The sequence below is a fragment of the Rhinolophus sinicus genome, chromosome 5 (genome assembly GCF_057876585.1).
Source record: "Rhinolophus sinicus isolate RSI-liver-muscle chromosome 5, RSI-T2T, whole genome shotgun sequence".
NCBI classification, from domain to species: Eukaryota; Metazoa; Chordata; class Mammalia; order Chiroptera; family Rhinolophidae; genus Rhinolophus; species Rhinolophus sinicus.
This window is the reverse complement of record NC_142505.1, coordinates 46,945,401-46,957,788: the sequence shown is the minus strand read 5'-3', so window position 1 is coordinate 46,957,788 and position 12,388 is coordinate 46,945,401.

The window sequence follows — 12,388 nt, the reverse complement described above, 5'->3', positions numbered from 1 at the left end:
TCTGTCTATCTATCTATCTATCTATCTATCTATCTATCTATCTATCTATCATCTATGCATTCATACAACTATCCATTAATCTATTTTATGTGTGTGCCCAGACTGTATTATAAAGGATGTGTTTTGGCTAAAATAATGAGTTATTGCGAAAAAAACGCATTTGTCCTTCATGCCTGGTTTTCTGCTCTGACATTCATCTTATCTTGTGACAAGGTTTGTTTATCCTTCAATTCTGTCTTACAATTTTATGTTCATTGCCACCTCTTTAGTCCCAACCATCATCATCTCTCATCAGGGCTACTCTAACCAGCCTCTGATTACTCTCATCCATCCGTGCCTCTCTTTAAGCTGTTCTCGACACTAAATCCGGAGGGACACTTATATATCTCAAACTGTCTTGTCATTTCCTTTGTTTAAAAACATTTCCAGGTCTTTTCATTTCACTTAGAATACAGTTCCAAAACCATACAAAATTCCATCCTGCCATGGGGCTTTTGCACATGGAATGTTCTTTGCCTGGAATGTTCTTTCCTCCCATCTTCACTTAGCTTCCTCCTATTCAGCTTTAGTTCTTAGCTCAGCCATCAGTTGCCTGGTTAGAAACCTTCCCCATCCCCCAACACATGTATCCGCTCTCCTACAGGTGTACTTTATAAAACATATATACTTGAAATTTTATATTCATGTGATTATTCAATTAAATCTCTCTCCCCACGATAATGAATGCTCCAAGAGCGCAGGAACAGAGACTTATCTGTACTAGAGTGTAGCACACAGCACTGTGCCAGGCATGTGTATATTTGATAAAATGATAGAGTTTATGCCCATAGAGAAACCTCGGCCCTTGTGGAATATAGGATTCATCTTTTCCTAAAGACCATTTCAAGGGCTCCTAATTCCAGTGCATCAAGTTAACCTTCTTTTTGTTCTATCTGATTAGATTTTTCAAATTCAGCAACTGACATTTTGCCTTGTTTGTAATCTAGCTTCTATCTGCAGCCTTTCTTTGCTGTCCCTGATTTGATAACTTCCCCTGTATCTCATGAATTCAGCATGGAGCAGCTGCCTGGTCCCCACCAGTCCCGTCAAGACTCCACATATGTCCCCAAACCTCAGTCCAATGATGGAATTCCTACTGTCTGTGGTAGGAACAGCCTTTCTAGACCACCCTGTCTGTTACCCTTTGCTAGACCTTTCACTAACTGCAGCTGGAACTTGCGCCTGACATACTCTCAGGATGTCCTACAGATCCCATTAGCTAGATCTTCTCTGGTTTTCGCTGCCAAAGCAGAGGCTTTCAAATACATGAACCATTCTGGAAAATAAATCTCTTCCCCAAATCCTGGGATTGTCAAGAATGGCCTGGTTTCTATCAACTGAGCACCCTGTCTTTCAAAACTTGCTTTAAATTATTTATTTGTATCACGTTTTAACAGTTTCTCTGCAGGTCAACATGACATTCATTTGGATTCACCCATAACGAACAGCATGTTCTCTTTGATGTTTGCATTTTCCAGAAAAAATGACTTTTTCTCCCTTAATTTCTACTTTTGGAATCTTAACGAGCATTGAGTTTCAGAGACAGTGACCTTGTTTTCAAGTGTAGGACTTAATTACTTTAAAATGTCACTGTTAAAGGAATATCAGCACTCTGTTCTTACAAATTACCAACAGCTAAAATCTGACAAATAGATTCCTTCTAACAAAATGTCCTACCTTCTCATGTGCAGAGGGTGGTACAGGGTGATCCTGGGACGGTTGCATCAAAATCAGTTGGGTGGGGGAAAGTGATTCTTAAAAATCTACATTCCAGGGCCCAACTGTAGATGCAGTGAAAAAGATCTACAGGGACTATAGAATCTACTTTCTAAGCACAGTGTTGCAATGAATCTTAGATACATTAAAATTTAAAAAACATTTTTTTTTATTGAGCACTGCTGGCTATAAAAAAATAGAACTGTCACCTCTGACATACATATGTATGTGTGTTTATTATATGTACAGTGTTGATAGAGTAAGTACATTATAAATGATACCTTAAAAGTAGACATTTAAAAAGGATAAGAGAAAAGATCAGTATAAACATAAGCTAAGTGACGTCATAGGAATGGCAGCAGTGGGGCACACTTTTTGAGGTTTCTTCCGGATCTTAGCACAAACAGGACATCTATAACGCATTAAAGGACTCTCTGCTCATCACACAGAACAGCTAAGAGACTTGTGCAAGGATTACTTGAAGGACAATATACACAGCACAAGAGTTACCTTTGGAATACACGCAGAGGAGAAGAACGAAGTAGTGCCAGTCAAATATAAAGGACACATACACATACTACATAAGATTAACCCAGCAAGAGCTAAGAACTGTAGGCGATCTGCCTAATACATCGAAGCAAACACAGAGAGTCAGCCAGAATGGGGAAACAAAGAAACATGTCCCAAATAAAAGAACAGAAGAAACCTCCAGAAATGGAACCAAAGGAAACAGAGGTAACCAACCTATCAGAGACAGAGTTCAGAACACTGATGATAAGAATGTTTAAGGAGCTTAGAGACGACATAAAGAAGGATAGAGAAATCATAATGAACAAGCAGTTAGAAATAAAGAACACAATTACTGAAATAAAGAACTCACTTGAAGGAATTAACAGCAGGTTAGATGAAGCAGAGGATCGAATCAGCGACTTAGAAGACAGGTTAGCAGAGCTCACCCAAACAGAACAACAGAAAGAAAACAGAATAAAAAACAATGAAGATGGTTTAAGAGACCTCTGGGATAACATCAACATGTGCATCATAGGAATACCAGAAGGTGAAGAGAGGAAGCAAGGGATCGAGAACATATTTGAAGTAATAATGTCCGAAAACTTCCCTAACCTGATGAAGGAAACCAACATACAAGCCCAGGAAGTGCAGAGAGTTCCAACCAGGATAAATCCAAACAGGTCCACACCAAGACTCATTATAGATAAAATGGCAAAAGTTAAAGACAAAGAGAGAATCCTAAAAGCAGCAAGAGAAAGACAGAGGGTTACATACAAGGGAACTCCCATAAGACTATCAAATGACTTTTCTATAGAAACATTGAAGGCCAGGAGGGAGGGGCAGGAGATACTCAAAGTGATGGAAAACAAAGGCCTACATCCTAGATTGCTTTATCCAGCAAGGCTATCATTTAAAGTTGATGGAGAGATAAAGAGCTTCCCAGAAAAGAATAAGCTAAAGGAATTTATTACCACCAAGCCAGCATTGCAAGAAATACTAAAAGGACTTCTGTAAATAGAAGAAAGATGAAAACAATCTAACTACAAATTTTAAAATGGCAATAACTATGTACCTATCAATAATCACTTTAAATGTAAACAGATTAAATGCTCCAATCAAGAGACATAGGGTGGCTGAGTGGATAAGAAAGCAAGACCCTTGTATATGCTGTATACAAGAGACTTACCTCAGATCAAAAGACACACACAGGCTGAAAGTGAAGGGTTGGAGTAAGATATTTCAGGCAAATGGAAATGAGAAAAAAGCTGGAGTTGCAATACTTATATCTGACAAAATAGACTTTAAAATGAAGAACATATTAAAAGACAAAGATGGGCACTATATAATAATAAAGGGATTGATCTGACAAGAGGACATAACCCTAGTGAACATCTATGCACCCAACATAGAAGCACCTAAATATATAAAACCGATATTGACTGACATAAAGACAGAGATCAACAGTAACACTATCATAGTAGGGGACTTCAACACACCTCTGACAACAAGGGACAAGGTCTTCCAGATAGAAAATCAATATGGAAACAACAGCCTTAAATGACACATTGGACCACTTGGATTTAATCGCTATTTTCAGAGCATTTCACCCCAAAGCTTCAGAATACACGTTCTTCTTAAGTGCACATGGAACATTTTCCAAGATAGACCATATTTTAGACCACAAAACAAGTCTTGATAAATTTAAGAAAATTGAAATCATACCAGTTGTCTTCTTTGACCACAGTACTATGAAATTAGAAATGAACTACAGGAAAAAAACTGGAAGACACACCAATTCATGGAGGCTGAATAACATGTTACTAAATAATGAATGGGTCAACCAGGAGATCAAGGAAGAAATCAAAAGATATCTGGAGACAAACGAAAATGAAAACACGACGACCCAACATCTATGGGATGCCACGAAAGCAGTCCTAAGAGGGCAATTCATAGCATTGCAGGCCTACCTAAAGAAACAAGAACCATCACTAATCAACAGTTTATCTTCACACTTAAGGGATCTGGAAAAAGAACAGCAAAATAAGCCCAAAGGGAGTACAAGGAAGGAGATAATAAAGATCAGAGAGGAAATAAATGAAATAGAAACCAGAAAAATAATACAAAAGATCAATGAATCCAAGAGTTGGTTCTTAGAGAAGATAACCAAATCGACAAACCTTTAGCCAGACTCATTAAAAAATAGAGAGAGAGAGGACCCAAATTAATAAAATCTGAAATGAAAGAGAAGAAGTGACAACAGATACCACAGAAATACAAAAAAAAAATTAAAGAAATTACTATGAGCAACTATATGTCAACAACTTTGACAATCTGGAAGAAATGGACAATTTTCTAGAGGCATACAACCTTCCAAGGCTAACTCGAGAAGAAACAGAAAACCTGAATAGACTGATTACCACCAGGGAAATTGAATCAGTAATCAACAATCTCCCAACAAATAAAAGCCCTGGACCAGATGGCTTTACAGGTGAATTTTACAAAATGTTCAAAAAAGAATTATCACCTATTCTCCTCAAGCTCTTCCAAAAAATCCAGAAGGAGGAAAGGCTCCCAAACACTTTTTACGAAGCCACTATCACCCTGATCCCCAAATCAGACAAAGACACCACAAAAAAAGAAAACTACAGGCCAATATCTCTAATGAACATAGATGCAAAAATCCTCAACAAAATATTAGCGAACAGAATTGAGCAATACATTAAAAAGATCATACACCATGATCAAGTGGGATTCATCCCTGGTATGCCAGGGTGGTTCAACATTTGCAAATCAATTAATGTGGTACACCACATTGACAAAATGAAAAATAAAAATCACATGATCATATCAATAGATGCAGAAAAAGCATTTGATAAAATCCAGCAGACATTTATGATAAAAACCCTTAAGAAAGTGGGAATAGAGGGATCCTATCTCAACATAATAAAGGCCATATATGATAAACCCACAGCTAACATCATACTCAATGGGGAAAAGCTAAAACCATTCCCCTTAAGATCAGGAGCAAGGAAAGGTTTCCCACTCTCTCCACTTCTATTCAACATAGTGCTGGAAGTTCTAGCCACAGCAATCAGACAAGAAAAAGAAATAAAAGGCATCCAAATCGGTAAGGAGGAAGTAAAACTGTCGTCATATGCAGATGACATGATACTATATATAGAGAACCCTAAAGACTCCACCAAGAAACTATTAGAGCTGATAGATGAATTTAGTAAAGTAGCAGGATACAAAATTAATATTCAGAAATCAGTTGCATTTGTATATACCAATAATAAAACATCAGAAGGAGAAATTGAAAAAACAATCCCATTTACAATTGCTTCAAAGGCTATAAAATACCTGGGAATAAATTTAACCAAAGAAGTGAAAGATCTGTACTAAGAAAATTATAAGACACTGAAGAAAGAAATGAAAGAATATACAAATAGATGGAAACACATACCATGTTCATGGATAGGAAGAATTAATATAATTAAAATGTTCATACTGCCTAAGGCAATATACATATTCAACGCAATTCCTATCAAACTACCAACGACGTTTTTCACAGAAATAGAACATACAATCCTAAAATTTATATGGGACCATAAAAGACCCCGGATAGCCTCAGCAATCTTGAGAAATAAGAACAAAGTGGGAGGTATAACAATACCTGACATCAAATTATACTACAAGGCTACAGTAATCAAAACAGTATGGTACTGGCATAAAAACAGACACATAGATCAATGGAACAGAATAGAGAGTCCAGAAATAAATCCATGCCTATATAGCCATGTAATCTATGACAATGGAAGCAAGAACATAAAGTGGGGTAAAGACAGTCTATTCAATAAATGGTGCTGGGAGACCTGGACAGACACATGCAAAAAAATGAAGCTGGACCACCTCCTTACACCATATACAAAAATAAATTCAAAATGGCTTAAAGACTTAAATGAAAGATCTGAAACCATAAAATTCCTAGAGGAAAATATAGGAAGAAACTTCACAGATATTACCCGGAGTAAGATTTTTACTGATATATCCCCTCGTGCAAGGGAAGTAAGAGAAAAAATAAACATGTAGGATTGCATCAAACTAAAAAGGTTTTTCACAGCAAAGGAAACCATCAATAAAACAAAAAGGGACCCTACTGAATGGGAAAAGATATTTACCAATGATATATCTGATAAGGGGTTAATATCACAAATTTATAAAAAACTCACTCAACTCAACTCCAAAAAAACAAACAACCCAATTAAAAAATGGGCAGAGGACACAAAGAGACATTTTTCTAAAAAGGACATACAGATGGCAAACAGACATATGAAAAGATGCTCAAACTCACTAATCATTAGAGAAATGCAAATAAAAACCACAATGAGATACCACCTCACCCCAGTCAAAATGGCTATCATCAATAAATCAACAAACAACAGGTGTTGGCGTGGATGTGGAGAAAAGGGAACACTTGTGCACTGTTGGTGGGATTGGAGATTGGTGCAGCCACTATGGAAAACAGTATAGAGGTATCTCAAAAATCTGAAAATGGAACTACCTTATGATCCAGCAATTCTACTCCTAGGTATCTATCCAGAGAAATCCAAAACTCTAATTCAAAAACTTTATGCACTCCTATGTTTATTGCAGCACTATACACAATAGCCAAGACATGGAAACAACCAAAATGCCCATCGGTGGACGACTGGATTAAGAAACTGTGGTACATTTATACAATGGAGTATTACTCAGCCATAAAGAAGAAAGAAATCTTACCATTTGCAACAACATGGATGGACCTACAGAACATTATGTTAAGTGAAATAAGTCAGACAGAGAAAGACAAATACCATATGATCTCACTTATCTGTGGAATCTAAAGAAAAGAATAAGTGAATGAATTAATCAGAAACAGTTTTGGAGACGTAGAGGAAAAACTAAGGGTTGCTAGATGGAAGGTGACTGGGGATAAGAGGGGAGGTGAGGGGATTAGAAAACAGTCAGCAACCACAAGATGGCCACAGGGTTTTGAAAATTAATTTGGGGAATGTAATCAATAATGTTGTAAAGATTTTGTAGGGTATCCGATGGACACTTGTCTCATTAGGGAGACCACCTCAGGGATGATGTAGATGCCTGATCACTGCATTATACACCTGAAGCTGAAGCTGAACAATAATGAATGTTAACTGCAAGTTTGTATGTATATGTGTGTGTGTGTGTACTTACAAGAAGCAGAGTACAGCATTAGGAATAGAGACAGTGGAAATGTAATGGCTGTGTGCGATGTTGGAGGGATAGTGGATGGGGGGAGGGGGTTCACACAGTGTGAGGGATATAAAAGATACACGTCTAGTAGTACTTTGTCTTGTGCACCTGAAACTAATAAAAGCAAAACAAAACTTAAGCTATATTTGCTGGCCACAGTCCACAGTGCGTCATTCTGCACACCTTGCACGATATAAGTATTCTACTTTGGGAGTTGCTGTTTTATAGTTTGCGGAATAGTAGACTTATCTCCAGGATTGCCCTGTGTCCTAAATTATAGCAGAAAATAGGGTCTAGCTCAGATGGGCAACATGATTGACTTTGTTGAAGGATTATAAGGGGAGATTCGGTGTAGGGAGGAGTTCTGAGCATGCAGAAAACAGTTTAAGAGCTCAGAGGGGTGGGGCACTCAGAGGTGGCACAGGGAAGCATTGCTGACAGAAGGATTATATTTAAAGGAAAAGGGAGGGACACCAAACCACTTCTTGCAAAACTGAGGCTGGGTCAGCACGGTATGCTGTGTATACTCCCTCTGTCTTTTTTTATTTTTTAAGATTTTTATTAAAATATAGCTAACGTACAATATTATATTAGTTTCAGGTATACATCATAGTTATTCAACAGGACCCTCCTGGTACTACGCAGAGTTATTGCTGCATTATTGATTATATTCCCTATGCTAAAGAAGTGATCACAGGATAAGTCCAGCAACCATCTGACACCGTACCACGCTATCACAATATTATTGACTGTATTCCCTATGCTGCACATTATATCCCCAAGACTTATTTGTTTTATATGTGGGACTTTGAACCTCTTATTCTTCTTTATCTTTCCCCCCTTTTAATTTTTCAATTAGAGTTGACATTCAATATTAGTTTATATTAGTTTCAGGTGTATAGCATAGTGGTTAGACATTTATAGAATTTAGGAATTGATCCCCCTGACTAGTACCCACCTGGCACTATATAGACTTATTACTATATTATTGATTATATTCCCTATACTTTACATCCCCATGACTATTTTGTAACTAGCGATTTATATTTCTTAATCCCTTCACCTTTTTTACCCTGCCCCCAACCCCCTTCCATTTATCACCCCGATAGATCTAGTACCCATCTGACACCATACATAGTTATTACCGTATTATTGACTATATGCCTTATGCTGTACCCTACACCCCCACGACTACTGTGCAGCAGCCAATTTGTATTTCTTCATCCCTGTCCTGCACCCCGTTATTCTACTGTTCAAAGTGTATGCGATCAGAGAAACAAGGCCAAACCATAAAGTGTTCCTGGCCCATGACAAGATAAGTATAGAAATTGAGAGTATTTATAAATGTTTAGAGCATTGTTTGATGTTGCTGTGGCATCTAGTACGTTACAGAAGTTTTGGTCTGCAATGGATTGGAAATTAAAGAAAAAAAAATCATGCCAGTCCTTCCCTCTAAATACTTTGAGAAGCACTGTCTGAGATGCTGCTGAATGAGGCTAAATTCTCCATTTCCTTGCCTTCATTTCAGCCACTAAAGGCCAAGTTGGTGTCTACCTATCTCACCTGAAGGAGTTGCCTGCCTTGGCTTGTTAGAAGAGTCTGGTACATAGAGAACAATCGTGAGCTTGGGCATGCCATGTGACCTCTGTGGGATCTCTTCGTCATCTATAAATTGAGCTAATGGAACAGTACTCAGCACAGTGTCTTAGAAAATTAGAACACAGATTCTAATTTTTTATCATCATGTGAAAGAATGAGTGCCTCCTTTCCTTGTAGCTCAAGTTAGGATTACAATCAATGAAGCACACATTCTGACCGTTAGAATCCAGGAAATGTTTGAACTCAGTAGCCATGTTTTTGTTGTATCATAGGCTCAGCTCCCAGTGACATGAAGACAGATTTCTCTTCTTGCATTTCTCCCTAATTATAACGGCCATAGGTTGAGAATTTCATGGGGTGAATATTGATCTTCTAGCCTGTCTGCCTGCACTGATGGCCAGAGAAAGTTCCCAGGCACAGAACACAGGGGCTGGCAATTGTAAGTCAGACTGCTTGCATGGAAATGGTAAGTGCCATGAGGATATGGGTGGGGCACCCATCTTCACTCTGTTTCTCAGCTAGTGTCCTAGAAACTTGTCATGCTCCATCTTGCCTCTCTTCTTCACGTGGAGAATGTCTTCAATATATTCACTGCTGATCTCATGCCTGCATCTTCCCTAAGTCTTCTCCAAGTACTCTAGCTCACCCCAATTCCTTCTTCCTCTCAGCTTCTGGTTCACTTCTATTTTTATAGCGCTCCCTTTGGCACACACTCATGAAGTTATTTCAGTACCCTATGTGGTGCTCACCTTCCCACTTCACTGTGAACACCTGAGGGCAGACATTAGAGCTTATTTATCCCCTGTCCTTGTCACTTTCCTCAGAACAAATGAGGCTGCGGCAGGAAATTTAATTTTTAGGGAAAGAGATGGTGATTTGAGCTACTCCCACTTTTTAAACCACATCTTCTGCTCTGACTTGACTACACTAATTTGCAATTCTGTTGATTCCAAAATACTTTGATGAGAATGATAACTGCAGTAAGCACCGTGGGTAGTTACCATTTATTAATAAGCACTTATGTGCCTGGCACAGCACATTTAACACAGCCTCTCCTATAGTCCTCAGAGCAAAAGTAGTGTCACCATTTACAGACAAGGAGACATTCTAAATAATTAAATGACTTTCCTAAGATCATATAATTAGTTAGCAGAAGATTAGCAATTTAAACTCAGGACTAACCTAGAACTCCAGACTTTTAACCACTGTCTCCAAAATATAAGAAATAGGAATATTGAAAATAATGAATTTATTGATTCATTCACCTATCAGTCCTACTGTCCAACTACGGAATCATCCAAATCCACTGAGTTTATATTTTCTTTAGACTGGGCTAGTCATAGACAAATTAGACTCATTCTTGGGAGGCAAAGTGTAGGAACTGTTGGGGGCCCCTCAGTGTCTTGTTCACCTTCCTCTTTTCTATGTCTCTCAGTCCTCCCAATCCATGGACACTCTGTCTAGCTTGAGGGCTACAAAAAACTGCCTCTGACATTACATTTTCTCCAAAATGATTTGTTTATGCTTAGACGCTGGTTCATAAATAAGGAAAAATATATTGTTATATGTAAATATTCCCTTATACATGTATTTCCCCCCTTTGGTCCTTGGCGATCCTCTCTCCCTGTACATCCTCTCTCAGCCCCTTTCACCTAGAGAATCATCGTTTGTCTGTGGGAGGCTGGAAGACTTGCTCTGACTCACTACATGTGTTCCCCAAACCATAGTCTGTGCCAGGGCTTTTCTCTTACTCTGCAGGACCTAAACTCTTGAAAGGCAAAACTAGGGAGAGAGATTTTGTGGCTCTGCTCGTCCTCCTTGAAGCCAGGAGTACTGAAGTTAGCCCAATATGGCTGAATAGGGGAAGGGCTCTTGGTCTAAGATTATACAAGATAAAAAAAACTGTGCCGTTATATTTCAGACAGTAGTAGCTCATGTTTTTATTTATGTGTTTATATTTATATGTGTGTGTGACTATGGGTGTATATTTATAATCTTTGGTAATTTATTATCATTTATTGTTTTTGCCCATGCTGACAAATCTGATTATGGGTCCTCCTTATACTGGGCAGAGAATGAAAGGCAAACATGATTCAACAGAGTCATAAACTATTTAATTTCAGTTTTGCGTGGCTTGTTGAACTGTTATAGAGCCAGCTGCTTTCTCCCACAGGCTTTATTTCTGTACTAGGCTACCAGCACTCAAGTGTGCTGACCCTAAATGTGTTCTAAGTATAGACCGTGGAGTTCCATCTTGTCTGAAATTTCATTAGAAGATGGTCTGATGAGCCTGAATCAGAAGCTGCCTTCCAAGTAGTATATTGGAAAACATTAGTGAATTGTCTAAAATTTCCTAAAAGGAAAACATGATTTATTGATTTTCTTCTGAGCATTTTTCTTGTTGCAATAGATAGAGAATTATAGTGGCTTTGTTTGGATAACTATAATTAAGGTTGCTTTGTTGCTTCAGTGATAGACCCGTATTAACTAGATTTTTGAATGGAAAAAAAAAATACTGTCTTGGCAAACCTTAAGGAGAAATCCCAAGATGATTTTTTGAAAAAGATAATACATGTTTTGTTGAACTTTTTTTAGCAGTCCATATATGGAGAAATTCCAATTTCAGATACTAAGTTAATGTTTTCTGCATATAAGTCAAACATTTGAAATGGGCTTTTTTTTCAGCCCATTAATCTGTAATACTGTGTCAGGGACAATTTAAAAATTACTGAGAGCTTAGTTTGCACGTCACTGGGTTCTCAAGGATTAATAAGAAAGGCCCACTACTACCCCCCCCCCCCCAAACACATACCCACACACATAAGCACACCACCCACACGCACTCCCTTTCAAGCTTGCTGCAGCACAGGCCCCAGGTGAGCATTTCTAGCGAGATGATAGACAGTCCTTGCTCCAGACTATCCATTACAGGCTATCACGGGCATATTTTTGCATTGAGCAGGTTTTCTCCACCCAACATTAATGGCTGTTTTCAGAACTATTGCCATTTACCTAGTCAGGGTACATCAATTGAATGCTTACTAGGGTGTCAGACACAGTGCTTAGCATGGAAGCTTCATTATTTCATTCAGTGGTCATGTATCTTGTGCTGGCAGTTACTCTTGGGACATCTGCTTTGCAGATGAGAAAACTGATAATCTGAGAACTCAAATGACTTGTTCAGGGCTACATGGCTGATAAGCAGAACTGGGAATCCTGTGCATTTAAACCCTCTGCCATTATGCTTCAGTGT